This window comes from Pithys albifrons, chromosome 7 (assembly GCF_047495875.1).
Source record: "Pithys albifrons albifrons isolate INPA30051 chromosome 7, PitAlb_v1, whole genome shotgun sequence".
NCBI classification, from domain to species: Eukaryota; Metazoa; Chordata; class Aves; order Passeriformes; family Thamnophilidae; genus Pithys; species Pithys albifrons.
In genome coordinates, this window is record NC_092464.1 from 26,242,222 (window position 1) to 26,255,328 (window position 13,107).

Sequence of the window (13,107 nt, forward strand, 5' to 3'; positions counted from 1 at the left end):
CTACTACGGCTTTTGAGAATATAAGATCCCTTCTAGATATTAAGGATAGCATAATCTTGGTGCTAGTTCTGTTATGGTTCCTCCTTATGGGCTGCATGGTCTATGCTATATCTACTATGTTAACCATGCTTAGAGACAGGGCAAAGATTACTGGGGTAATTGTGCAGAGGCCTGCCCCAGGGTCATTGTTAATTAATCCAAGAAAGGTTTTTACAGCACCCCAGGAAAGAATTCCCACAACTCGTCCCTGTGAAATACACCTCCTTGAGAACTGTCCTCTTGCTGGCTGTCCTGTAATGCCTCCTGCTTCTTACACTGGCAACTGTGGCAAAGAAACAGTCCATACCCATTTCTCTATGGAACATTGTTATCATCTCCCCTTTTCTTAGCTCTTACAGCCTGAAAAAATACCAGATCCTCTGCCTGCCACCCACCTGGTGCTCCCCAAGTACCACATGTCATTATGAACTCACTGGCTTCAAACCAGATAGCAAAAACTCCATATATTTTTATTATACATATAAATAAAGGTGAGTCTGGGGTCTAAAGAGTATGGATAACTTCAAGTAGACAAGCTGTTCAGTTAGCAAGCAAATGCATGCATTTGGTTTCTTTAGGCTCTACCCTATTTTAGTTTTCCACAGCCACACCCTGTGGCCTTCTCTCCGAAAGGGAGCACTATTTTCAGCCTTATTGTTAAAACAAGCACTCTGTTTTCCTGAAATTTGAGTAAAATCTTTCAGAGGTCATTCCTTTTATCAGAAGTGATTGGAATTGTGACTATCATATTGAAAAATGTTCACAGTGGGCTGAAAGACTGATGTAGAAGCACACAGACAACATGAACATATAAGCCTTTATTTCCTAGGAAGTTGAGCTAAAGCTTACAATGAACTAATAAATTATTACTCATTCCGAATCACATTTCTCATATGATCTATTCTTTTATGAGCAGAAAGGGATATTAGGCTCATACATCCTTTATTCATTGACAAGATAACAGACCTGTTAACATAAAAGCATTTTTATTTTCCATATGAAAGGTAAGCCTTTTAACCAGTTTAATAAGAAAGCATTTATCTTCTTTTTTTTCTATTGTTTTAGTGATTCAAAGGCAGAAAAATCCTCAAGTAGTTAGAGAATAATTACTATAGTTACTAAATTAATTATCCTGCATATTATTTTACTTTGAAATATAAATGCTGGTGTAAAACTGGAAAGAGAATGAAATATGTTAATATGGAGGGAATAATTCAATCAAAGCAGAAAAATGATTGTTTGGCAATGGTAGAGGTAAAGAAAGGGGGAGAAAAGACCTGCTAGACCCCAAATTTAAATCCTCTTTAAATGAAGCTGGGTCCACCCTTGTTAAGCAACTTTATGTTACTTACTGGCACATTTGCCACATTGTAGGTAATCACAACAGTATAGCACCATTCTGCATTCCTATTTCCAAATATGATTTTGTGGCTAGAATAAAAAATTGCTTGCTTACTGCCTTTGTGTATCATCTTTATTATGCAACTCACATGCAACTCTCAACGCATTTGCAATGAGTTCCCATATCCTTCCTATTTTTAAGCAGCTTGGGTGCTTTTGAACCAGTATGGAAGCTGTCCACCTCCCTTTTTTGTCATGTTTCTTGTCCATTTCTCTTCTCATGGCACAATTTCTATTGAGCAGCTCCTGATTTTGGCAGTGGTATATGGTCTTGAAAAATTTATTTGCTCTAAAATGTTGAATAGTGATTGCAGTCACTTGAGACACATTGATGGCATTGGCAGCTTAGACACTGTTCACAGTCCATCACTGAGAGGAAGAAACTGCAACATGTTTTGGGAATTGCAAATGCAGCTTTGAAGATAAGTTAACTTTCTTCTCCAAGACAGATTGTTTGAGTGGAAAAAAACCTTAAACATGTTTTATGTTCTATTGTATTTTTTTATAATGTCCTACCATGGCACATTGAACTGCACGTTTTACCTAACATGGGAGTCTGCTCATGATTTAATGACTTTTCTCTTTTTTTCCCCTCCATTTTTTACCTACTATATTAAAATAAAAACTTTCCAGTAAAATTATCCACCAAATTCTGCTTGTATGAACTATCAGGAAGATGATTTTGTCAGCATTTGGCAGAGTGATGTGTAAAATCATCTCTACAGAGAGTGTCACAGATAAGGTTATTCTACATGACACAACATTATTAGATCAAAACCAGGGTTTCTGACAGAGTGATGTAACATATGAATATATATATGGAAAACACTACTTTCTACCAAAACAAAATTGAATATATGAAGGATAAACATTTCAGAACTAATAGGATCAAATCCTCACTATTTCTATTTACTCTGATTTAAATATCATTCTGAACTTGCATTTATTTCTAGAAACCTGAAATTCTACTGTACATCCCTAAGGGCAAATTGGCCAGGCACTGGAGCATTCAGTGAAAATGAGAATTTGTAATTCTCATATTTTAAAAACAGAAGATGTCGTCAGTCTCCAGTGTTTGAATGCCATAGATAACACGATCTTGATTAAATTCTCCATAGAATGCTTGAAGCACGCTTGGAATAGGATAAAGCTGTGTAACTGTATGCATATAATATTTAATTATGGTAAAATGTCATCACATGGGAAATGTCCGTATTACTGGGTTTGGGATGCAGATAGATTCCTGAGTTCAGGTACAATACTTAGCCATATACCAACTCTGTTTCACAGCAACACTGAAGTGCTCACCACCAGGATGTGGGAGAGGAATCACAGAAGATGTAAATAGATGCCTGTTGTGTGTAAACTGATGGTAGTCCCATGGCATATCACAGTGTGCATCAGAAGGTGACTCAGGGCTCCTGTGAAAAGGCAGCTCAACCCTACTGTCATAGGACAAATCCCACCCTGCAGTGTTGCTTTAGCAAAAATAGCTCTAAATGCTCAGCTGTGAAACACAGCCAGTTAGAAAAGGATGAGAGCAAAGCAGGAAATTAGTACCATGAGTTTTGAAGAAATGAGAAAAGTACTATAGCTCTATGCAATTATACATATAATAGTTCCTTTTTGGAAAGGAAGTAAAACAATCCTATATCTGTAATTTTTATATTACCTTACTGTTATATTGTTATAATCAGACCATCTACAATTTCAATGAAATTACTATTTACTAGACAGTGATAAACTATTGAAATGATCTGTTTCCCCTCGTGAGTAGAAATAGTCATCATAACCATTTCTCTCTCGATTGCACTAGCAACCCTGGACAAGCAATGGTTCTTTTTGCCTGAGTAAATATAGCACAGCAGCCCTGATTACTAGTGGCACATCGATGTGGTCTAAATCATGAACTCAAAGTGCAAAAACACTCCCTGACCTCCACCTCTCACTTTGCACGCACAGGAAAGACAGCACTACTTTTTTTAAGCTCATTTCTGATCCAATGTTCATGCATCATCTTTCTGTTTTTCCCAAACAAAAATATTTTTAATTAAAAAGAGTTCATTTTTTTTACTCGTTCTCCGCCAACGTGTGTAAAGTGTTAACCCAAAGTCAAGCAGCAGATGCTTACCATCTCAGCAATCACAGTGCCAGTGCAACAAACAGGTCCTTCCATTAGACCATGGCACTGGTGACAGGAAGGCCTTCAGGCTGAAAACAGCATATTCTTCATTCAGCAGTCACCATGCTGACTGGGATATGTGGAACAACGGTTGCAGGTAAGTAGCAAGAAAAGAGGGAGTTTGAGACGTTTCCCAAACCAACTCCTCCCATGTCACTGATCTTGCGCTCATCATCAAGTGCATCCCTCTCCATCAGAGAAGAGGTTGAAAAGTACCTCTGAATATCACCTAAGTCATCCCTTTTCAGTGCTAGGATAACGTCAATGTTAGATCTGGGACAACAAGCCTGCTCTGCACTTTTTGCTCATGGATAGTTTGAGGGTACACACTCTTGTGCTTCTCAAACAGTTATTTGTATATCACTACATGGAAAGGGATCATCTTCCACAGCAGATTCCACCCAACAGGCCAACTAGGACACTGTACTTTTTGATTGTGGAATCAGTGTAAGTTGAAGTAACTCTAAAAACCTTTCTCCAAGTCCCAAACTCTTCTGTTTCCTCCAAACAAATATCACCTCCTGCATGCAAGCCTGAGCTGCAATTCTGTCTTTATCTCTTAGCCTGTCTTGCTCTACTTGTTTCTTCCTCTTCTCCAACATTTTCCAGATTCTCAAAGAGTGGGATCCCCTCTCCCATAATGACACCAATCTAGTCCAAGTACTGCTCCTCACAACTAGCCACTTGAAGAAGTGGTTTCATCTATAGGTGATTTTTGACATTTTATTGACCCCTTGCTAGGACCTTCTTCCCTCAAGAAACCAACAAAATTTCTGTAATAGTCTTCTAGGACATGTAGGATATTGTCTGTATAAAGAGTTGCAAGTGGCTGCTTCGTGAAGGTCTTCATGCTTTAGTTCTGTTTTTCACCTTCTGTTCCTCACATAATGCAGAAATCACATGTTTTTCCACAGATCTTGTGAACATGTTGGGAGTATGGCACTTCTGAAGACCCTTGGAGCACAGAAGACCAAGAATTGCTTGCACTATCAGAGCCTCCATTCATGGTGAGCAGCTACAGCAACAGACTCACCTCCATTTAAGAGAAGGCACCAGATAACTCTATGCATGTTTTGACATCAAGGTATTAAAGTGGTGCTTACGCATGCTCTGGACTGGAGATGCTCTCCTAATCACTGCTTTATTTCTGTGGAAAGTCACGACAAAATAATTTATGCTCCCCAAAAGGCACAAAAGCAATAAAATGCCTTGAAAGTAGAACTAATGACAGTGATGGCAAAAGTATTCAAGCCCTTAGCAAATATGTTTATTGACTTTTTAAGAGAAAAGGCTTTTTTTCACCTGATGTTTGTTTTCCATGTACACTTGACCATGTGTGTAGAGTTTGGCAGGTAATCAAATGGTATCATTTGATTGAATCAGTGGTAAAGAATGGTAATCAAATCACAGTCTGCCAGAGACAAACCTTAGCTTTCAAAAGTTAGTATAAAAATAGTGTTTGATTTAAAAAGCAAATGCTGTCAACTTCCATTTTTATTAAGCAAAATATCAAGGGAAAAGTATAAAAACTGTAGAAAACTACTAACATTTAATGAAATACTTAAGAACATATGAAAAACAGAATATATAATGTGTCCCGAGGTAATAATGTGATCTCAGATCTATGAGTAAGATTTTTATCTTTGATGTGTCCAAATATATTTAATATATTTCTCCATATTGGCTACACAAAACTTGGGGTAAGCTATTTAAACTTAGAAATATCATAACCAGGATTTTTATGAACTATTTATCAGCACATTCATGTGGAAAGACGTGAACACTTTTATAAGCACAAACTATGTTCATTTTAAGATGGAGAGGAAATTGTCAGCCACTCTAGCTTTCACCTGGAGAATTTATTACACATTTCCTTTTGGCAGACATCTTTATTCTGGCATAAATCTTATATCCTCCTAATATTATTAACAAGGAATTCTACTTAAATGCGGATTAGAACTGCTGCAATGGAGGTATCAGTGATTCTACCACCAGTGCTAAAAACATTAACACTTTTCAGTCTAGTTTCGCTAACCTGATCTTCACCTGAGGGTCAATGCCTTCACACATCTTTTCTAAAGCTAAGATTAAATTACTCAGCAATATGCATTGCCTTTTATACATCACACAGTGAATGTGCACCAGTTATGGTGGATCCACATGCCGTCTACTTCCCAGACTAGTTAAAATGAGCAGTATCCTTCTTGACATTTTAAAAGACCACAGCAATTCCCCTCAGTCCTTTGGCAGACTGGTTGTAGTTCTTTACTTTCAGGTAAGAGTAAACAGCTGAGGAGATGACTTGAAGATGGGCAGGACAGGAGAGCTCCACACTTTCTACTGACTCTCTGTTTCTGCCCTGGATGTTTGAACTCTGTTTTCAAGCATCTAATTCTTTCCGGTGTTGGTCAGAAGATGTAGGAAACTGAATTTCATTCCTTTAAGTGCTCTATGAAGCAGCTAAAACTTAAACATTGCAGTCCTCCCTACGTTTTTATGTACCTAAATTATCTTTAATAATAACAATAATAATAAATAGTAATTGCATATGAAAATATAGGAAAACTTCTCTTCCATAATTTGGAACACATGCAAGGCATGTGATATGGTTCCATCTTGGAGGTAAACACTGGTTGCCAACTGAAGTACATGTAGCTAAACAGCCATTCCTCAGTCACATTCATGGCCCGAGACAGACAGTGTTGCTCGTGTATGGAATGGCTGATGCACCCAGCTCTATGCTCAGCTGTGGGTGCAGAGAGCCAAGTGGACTTGCAAGTTGGCAGGTTATGTGGGAGTCAGCACAGCTGCAAATTTGCATATAATTTCTGTCTGAATTCATGATTCTGGATGTCCTGGGAAAATCAACTGTCTGGGAAACTGTTCAGGGTACACTATTATAATCAATATAAAACACCAAAATTATTTGCATATATGTACTATAATGCTTCTGGAAGGGCACTGAGGCAGAGCACAGGCCTTAATGGCCAGTCTGAGATAAGTCCTCATGCACCTCTTGATTAGTTAAAACATGACAACTTTGCCTTAATAGAGAATGGCATGAACCTGGGTGGGACCCACCTTTTATTGCTGCAAGTGTGCAGAAAGAGGAGGAATTCAGGAGCATTCGTTACTTCAGCCCTTTTTAGAGCAGGGCTGGGTGGTGTTTAAAATCAGGCCTTAGATTTGGGAATGACAGAATTCTCTGCTGCATGACTCCTTGAAGGGATGAAAGGTTTCATTTCTAGCCAAGTGATGAGCCAGTGAGGTGTTCTCATAGGTATACTTTAAAGACTCAATTTTGTCACCTTCTCATTTTGACTATTTCTTATTTTATACCTAAAACTTACAAATAATTAATTTCTTAAGACTGTCTGAGTTCTTAATTGGGCAACAATTGGCAAGTGGCTGGGGTCAGTCCAGTAATCTCTTTCAGATGAATGCAAACCCAGGTTAACACCTTGTTTCCCACTGTTCATTGGTCTCCATTAATGAGAGAGACAATGTGGGAGCAAAGTCACAATAGGGGGTGATATGTGAATGAGTGAAAAGGGAGGGTGAGGAAGAGGATTCTGGTAAAGCTCTGACGTTCAGGGTACCACAGGGCACAGCAGGCAGGGCCCAAACACTCAACAGGGAGTCCCCTTTCCTTAGCTCAGTCCAAGGCTTTGTGACGCTCCTGTTCTGTCCTCTGGTTCTTCATGAAGCTCTCTCAAATCTTTCATCATGCACATCAAAAGGAATAGTAGAAGAAACAGATGCAAATGATCTAAACATGAATCCCACCATAACAGGGACTTTGCATCAAACAGTTGGGGTGTGCAGGGTGAAAGAAAGCTTCTTTGATTTCCTTGGGTATGGAGGTGGTCCCTGCAAGACTCGCTCTGAGAAGTTGTCCCTCCCTCTATCTGCCAACCATGGGGTGAGGCTCACTTCTTGTTAAAGCCTTTGCATCAGACATATTAAGGTTATAAAATCACTCAGAAGTCAGCATGAAGTGAGTGGGAAAGGATGAGAGTGACAAATAGGTAAAATAACTTCACATGCAATCTGATCAAAAAGTTTCAGTTTTCCATAGCATCCACCAGCAATTGTGTCACTTTCCTCCTCAGGACACACATTTGAATTCCAGCATGAGTAGCTCTTCTTTGGTTAGGCAGCAACTTTTGTAAAACTTCTGTGTAATAAACAATTCCTATAAATTCATTTCACACTTTTTGTTATCTTTTCAGCTGAAGAGTTTGGCAGAAAGTGACCTACTTAAAAATGAACTTGTCACAGACATGAATTTAGAACTTGAGAGTTTTTAAAAATGGCTATATTATAAGATTCAAAATGGGAAGACAAGAAAGTCAAGCCACAGAAAGATATTTATCACAACGTCATCTTGGTATTTTCTCCCTTTCATGACCTTTTTTCTTTCTGCTTTATTTGAGCATGTAAATTCCTTACATCTCCCACTGATTTTGTCCTCAAGCAATTTAATTTTCTTTATCTCACCACACATCCAAGACTAAGTTTGTGGATGTTTCTTCCAACAATACCAATGTGCTTTTACAAGTTGTTGCACAGGGAGTCATATAAATATTAAGGATTTAGAATGAAGTCCTCTAAAAATAGTGAAGCAAACACAAAGTAGAAAATTCAAAAGCAAACTTTTTGAGAACTTCTAAACCTCTGGAGATGTTGTGAATTTCCATTAAAGATAAGTGAGGAAGGAGAGAGATACACTGAGATGCAACAAGTGCAAATAATGAAGAAGATAGTGTAATTACAGATTGGTTAAAGATGTTTAACATAAGTACTGAAAAACTGGTAGTTGTAGTAATATTAGAATACATTTAAAATTTGCCAAACTGTGCCCTTTTATCCTTCTGATTTCTGAATCTATTTTTCAAATGTACTGTGTTACTAAGAAAAATATTAATATTCAATGAAGGTATAGTCATATAAATTATCTCATATCTAAAACAGCATAGAAAAGAGGATGATTCATAAGTGTTTGATCTCAGGTCAAGAAAGTGTTTCAATTAAGCACAAATCATAGCAATGAATGCTGGGAAGCTGTGGGGAATTGGCAGAAGGGGCCAATGTAAAATAAGCATCATACTCCCTGCAGGAGAAGGCCTGGAAGTAGGGGTGGGAGGGAAGGCTACCCAAGCTCATGCCCAGACACTGAGACCTGCTGCTGCATGGATCAAAATAGAGTGAGTGTAATAGTCACATGTCTATTGTTCTACCAGATAACAAAGCAGTGCTGTTGTGTATTTCCATGGCACGAGATCACAACTGTTTCTCCTCCTTGGCTATCACTCCAGCCTGACTATCCTCCTCTACTGTTGCTGTCTCCAGCAGGAGACAGACAGAGGTCAGTGCCATGAGGACAGGTTCTGCTGGCAGGATCAGATAGAAGATACTCATGTATAGAAAACAGGCCAAGGACTTGGCTTTAATAATACCAAAGTCAGTCTTTGAGGAGTCTCTGAGAAAAGACTGTCCTTCCTACATAAAAGCTTTACAGAAGGTAGTCTAAGGCTAGATTAAAAGACAGGGGTTTGCTTTCACCTCTTGACAAAGTAATTTAAACCCTTCCTTTTACCCTCACAGACCACTGCAAGGTAGTTTGCAAATAAGCTTGAACAACGGAAGCAAAAAATCTTAGAGAGTGAGCTCCAGACTCAGAAGGTTGGGTTTGAATCAAATCAACTGATTTGAAAGTATATTTATAATCTATTAAGTATTGAGGAGAAAAAACAGGATCTTTATTTGCATCAGAACAAAGTGATGTCAGCAGTTTTCTTCCAAGAGTGATGAACTTAATCTGAAGCATCTGCTACTTTGCTGCTCTGAGGTCTGCCCTGTGAGAAGAGCTCATATTGTGGGTTTTTCCTGGTCAAGCTCAGACTAGTGATGCCCACAATCTACCTCAGCTTTTGGAAATACTTTGGACCACATTTCATGGTTTCCCCAGACATTTTGTTGGTGATGGCAAATGTGGGGGGAAAAATGGTTTCATGGTTAAAACCAACAGATACTGTCTCTGTGAGAATACCATCCTGTATTTGCTGTTGAAACGTGCTGTTAATACATCATTCCCTGTGGGGTTTTTTGCATATTCCATGTTTCTTGTGAAAACTGGTGAGTTATGGTAAGGCATCTCCAAGTAGCTGCAAGTCTAGTTCTTCTCACATTTGTTTTGAAATAACACAGATCTAGAAATGACACAGAGGGCCTTCTCCTCACCAGCTCCCCCGCAGCTCCTGCAGATATAGAGATGGCTTTGCACAGCTTTGTTTCTCTTTTACTGAGATCTCCAAATAGCTAAGAGTAAAGGCTTTTTTTCCTCTAAGGACATGCTCCAGGACTGGAATTATTTCCCTTGCACATGATTGGCTCTAGAGATACTAAGTTGAGGGAATAGCCTTCTCTGCAATATTTACATTGTATTTTTGCATTCAGCATCTTAACACCCTGATATATATTTTTATTTCAGTTGGTCCCACATCCCACCCATATGTGCAAGATGAGCCTTGCTTCTGCCTGTACCTGCCCAGGAAAGGGCAATCCTGTGGCTTGCAGATCTCACTGCTCCCCTCCCTCCCTGCCAGTGAGCACAGTATAATTGAAACTATAATGTCTTATTGCACAGGCAAAAGAATAATCACTCATTCCTTATAGATGGAGAGGGAGGAAGAGAGAGATGCATAATTATTGCATATGCCTCATGTGCATTTATATGTACAAGCATATGTTCTGAAAATGTAAACCTTCATTAAAGGAAAAATTGAAGATGACAAACCTGTAATGTAAAATTTAAAATACAGGTGAAAGACTAAGTCAATAACCTGCCCACACTTAGAAAATCAGGATGGTATTGTGAGTTCTGCTAACTTTTCCAATGCCACTCAGGTGCTTGGCCAATAAATAATCTAATAGTGCCAAAATAAATCACTGCTACAAAGAGCCCTCATCTGTGATTGAAATCACCCTATTTACCCTGGAGACACATACCTATGAAAAATTTAGGAGGTCATCAATCATGGTCTCTCTTTCCAATGTTTATAAATTTGTATCTTTGGATAAGAACATTTCCAGTCTTCTTGCCATTACTAAAATCAAAGCTGAAATCTGGTATATTTACAGACACTGTGCTTAGGGAAACTGTATCTCAACCCAAATTTTTGAAAGTTATATAAAATAACTGTTCTGGGACTGTCTCTGTTATTTGTAGCTCCCTGGTAAAGTGACAAAAAGACATCTCAATATACATGAGAATTAGGCTGTAGGTTTACATATACAGCATATAATTGTATAGCATAAGGCCACGGAAGAACAATGCCAGATGCATTCATTTCATGTCAAGTGCTAGGAAATTGTGCATACTCAAACAATTCAGGTTTGTATTCCGCACAAAATCTTACACAGTCACGTGTAATTTGCAATTATCCTATTGCACATTTGCTGTTTTTAATGGTATGAGAATCACTTGATAACAGTGTAGCAGCCAAAGTGACTTATCATTAAACTATTGGACATTTTACTGGAAACCAAAGCATCATCATAAAATTCAAATAAACATTTCACAAGGATCATCATACAAGTGGTATCACATTAAGCCTACTGAAAAAAACCCAATTCTCCGAGGTATATTTCACAGGCAATAGTTTCCCAAAAAGTTTTCCATTAGTGTTGAGATTCCAGCCACAAAAAGTGCCTTCAGTTCAGTTCCTAACCTTGATTAGGGAAATATTTCAATAAGAACTCCAAAAGTGCCTTTCTCTGTCACTTTACCAGGAAATGTCAACCTCTATTTTGTTTACTTTGGGTCTAATGATCTCTTGATTCATGAACAAAAATCTTCACCCTGGTTATTTGAAATCACATGGTCTGTGACAGGAGAATGGGTTCTGTGCCCTGAGCTTCAATAGAGCAGGGATTTTCACCACAGACACCTTGTACCTACACATATTTATTCACAAGGTTATTCACAGACAGACATATATGTTAACATCATATGTCTGAGGCAGAGGCAGTTTCAGTAAAACAGGAGTTTTTTGTTTGTGTACAAAGGACATTTTACCATGCTCTAGTGCAAGCCTAGGGCAGGGATTGAGGAGCACATAAGCAGCAGCTTCAGCTGCTTCCAGGTCAAGATGTAGCTCTTCCTTCCTTATTTGAGTCTTCTCTTTCCATTCCACATGAGAAAAATGAACTCAGAAAATCTTCCTCAGAATCAGTTTTGCTCATTAGCCATGAAATCTGCTCACTTCCTGAAAAGTTCATAGTGCAATGTCTGGCTATTGCAGGTCAAAGAAAGATTAAACAGCCAATTTATTTTAGAAATTGAGAAAAAGAAAAGCGAGCTTGACCTAGTAGTCAGTTTTTCACTTCCACCAAATCCGTTAGATAAGTCTGAAATAAAGTACTTGAATTCATTAAAGTTTCTGAAGAATACAAAGGACCTCTTTTAAATTTTTCTTCTCTTGCTCTCTCAAAAAAGAAAATCCCTGTAATTTCATAAGTGATTACATCTGTTTTGGTGAAATGCTGAATTAGAGAACAGATAGGACTTTTCAGTTGAAACTTACCATACTTTCTGTGGACTCCTGGATGATAGAAATTGACTTCACAGAAAGTTAGGAGTTCTCAGGATTTTTGTGAGACATGACCGTAAACATTTGTAAGACTGGTAGACCTGGTTTGATATACCTGACCTATCGCCCCATTGTCACTATAGTAAACAGAAACAACACATAAAAAAACCCCACCACACACACACACACCACAAGAAAACAATTTTTCTCCAAGAGTTTTCAAAGTTCACACATCAAAGGGAATGCTCAAAGCTGCAGTGTGAAAATCTGATGGTTTGTATTCCCTGAGTTGTTAAACATTGTCATTTCTCCCAGCTTATTGACAGGCAGAATGAGGAGTATTCTCACCACTCATGCTCGAGGTCTCAGTAGAGGTGCCCACAGCAGGTGCTGGGGCTGAACGCAGTCCCTCCCTGTGGTTTTTCAATCCACTCTTTTTCTCAACTACCCTGTCAAAGCAGTCCATGTTGACTACAGATGCCCTCAGTTCACTCAGTCACAACTTTTCTTATTTATGTGCATCTTATAGACAAAGTCTCCGTAAGACTTGTCTCCTAGAATCTGGAAGAGTCTCATGCCTGGCTGTGTTCTGGAGAGTTCTTTGCATTCTGAGGGGCATTTCTGGCTAACAGGGAGGCCTGGTATTAATCATGCATTTATTTAGAGAACAAAGGTCCAGGTCCCCTTTGGATCCACAGTTATATGCCAGTGAACACTCCTTGCAGAGAAGGTTTACCACTATCACCTTAATGGTAGCATCCTGGAGCAAGCAGAGGGGTGGTACCAAAGAGTTTATTCCAGCTCCTGAGCACTCCCTTCTTTACTAAAAGAAACACTGTTAACTCCTGCTATACTCCGTCCAGACTGCCTGATTTAGGCTGTGGTACCATG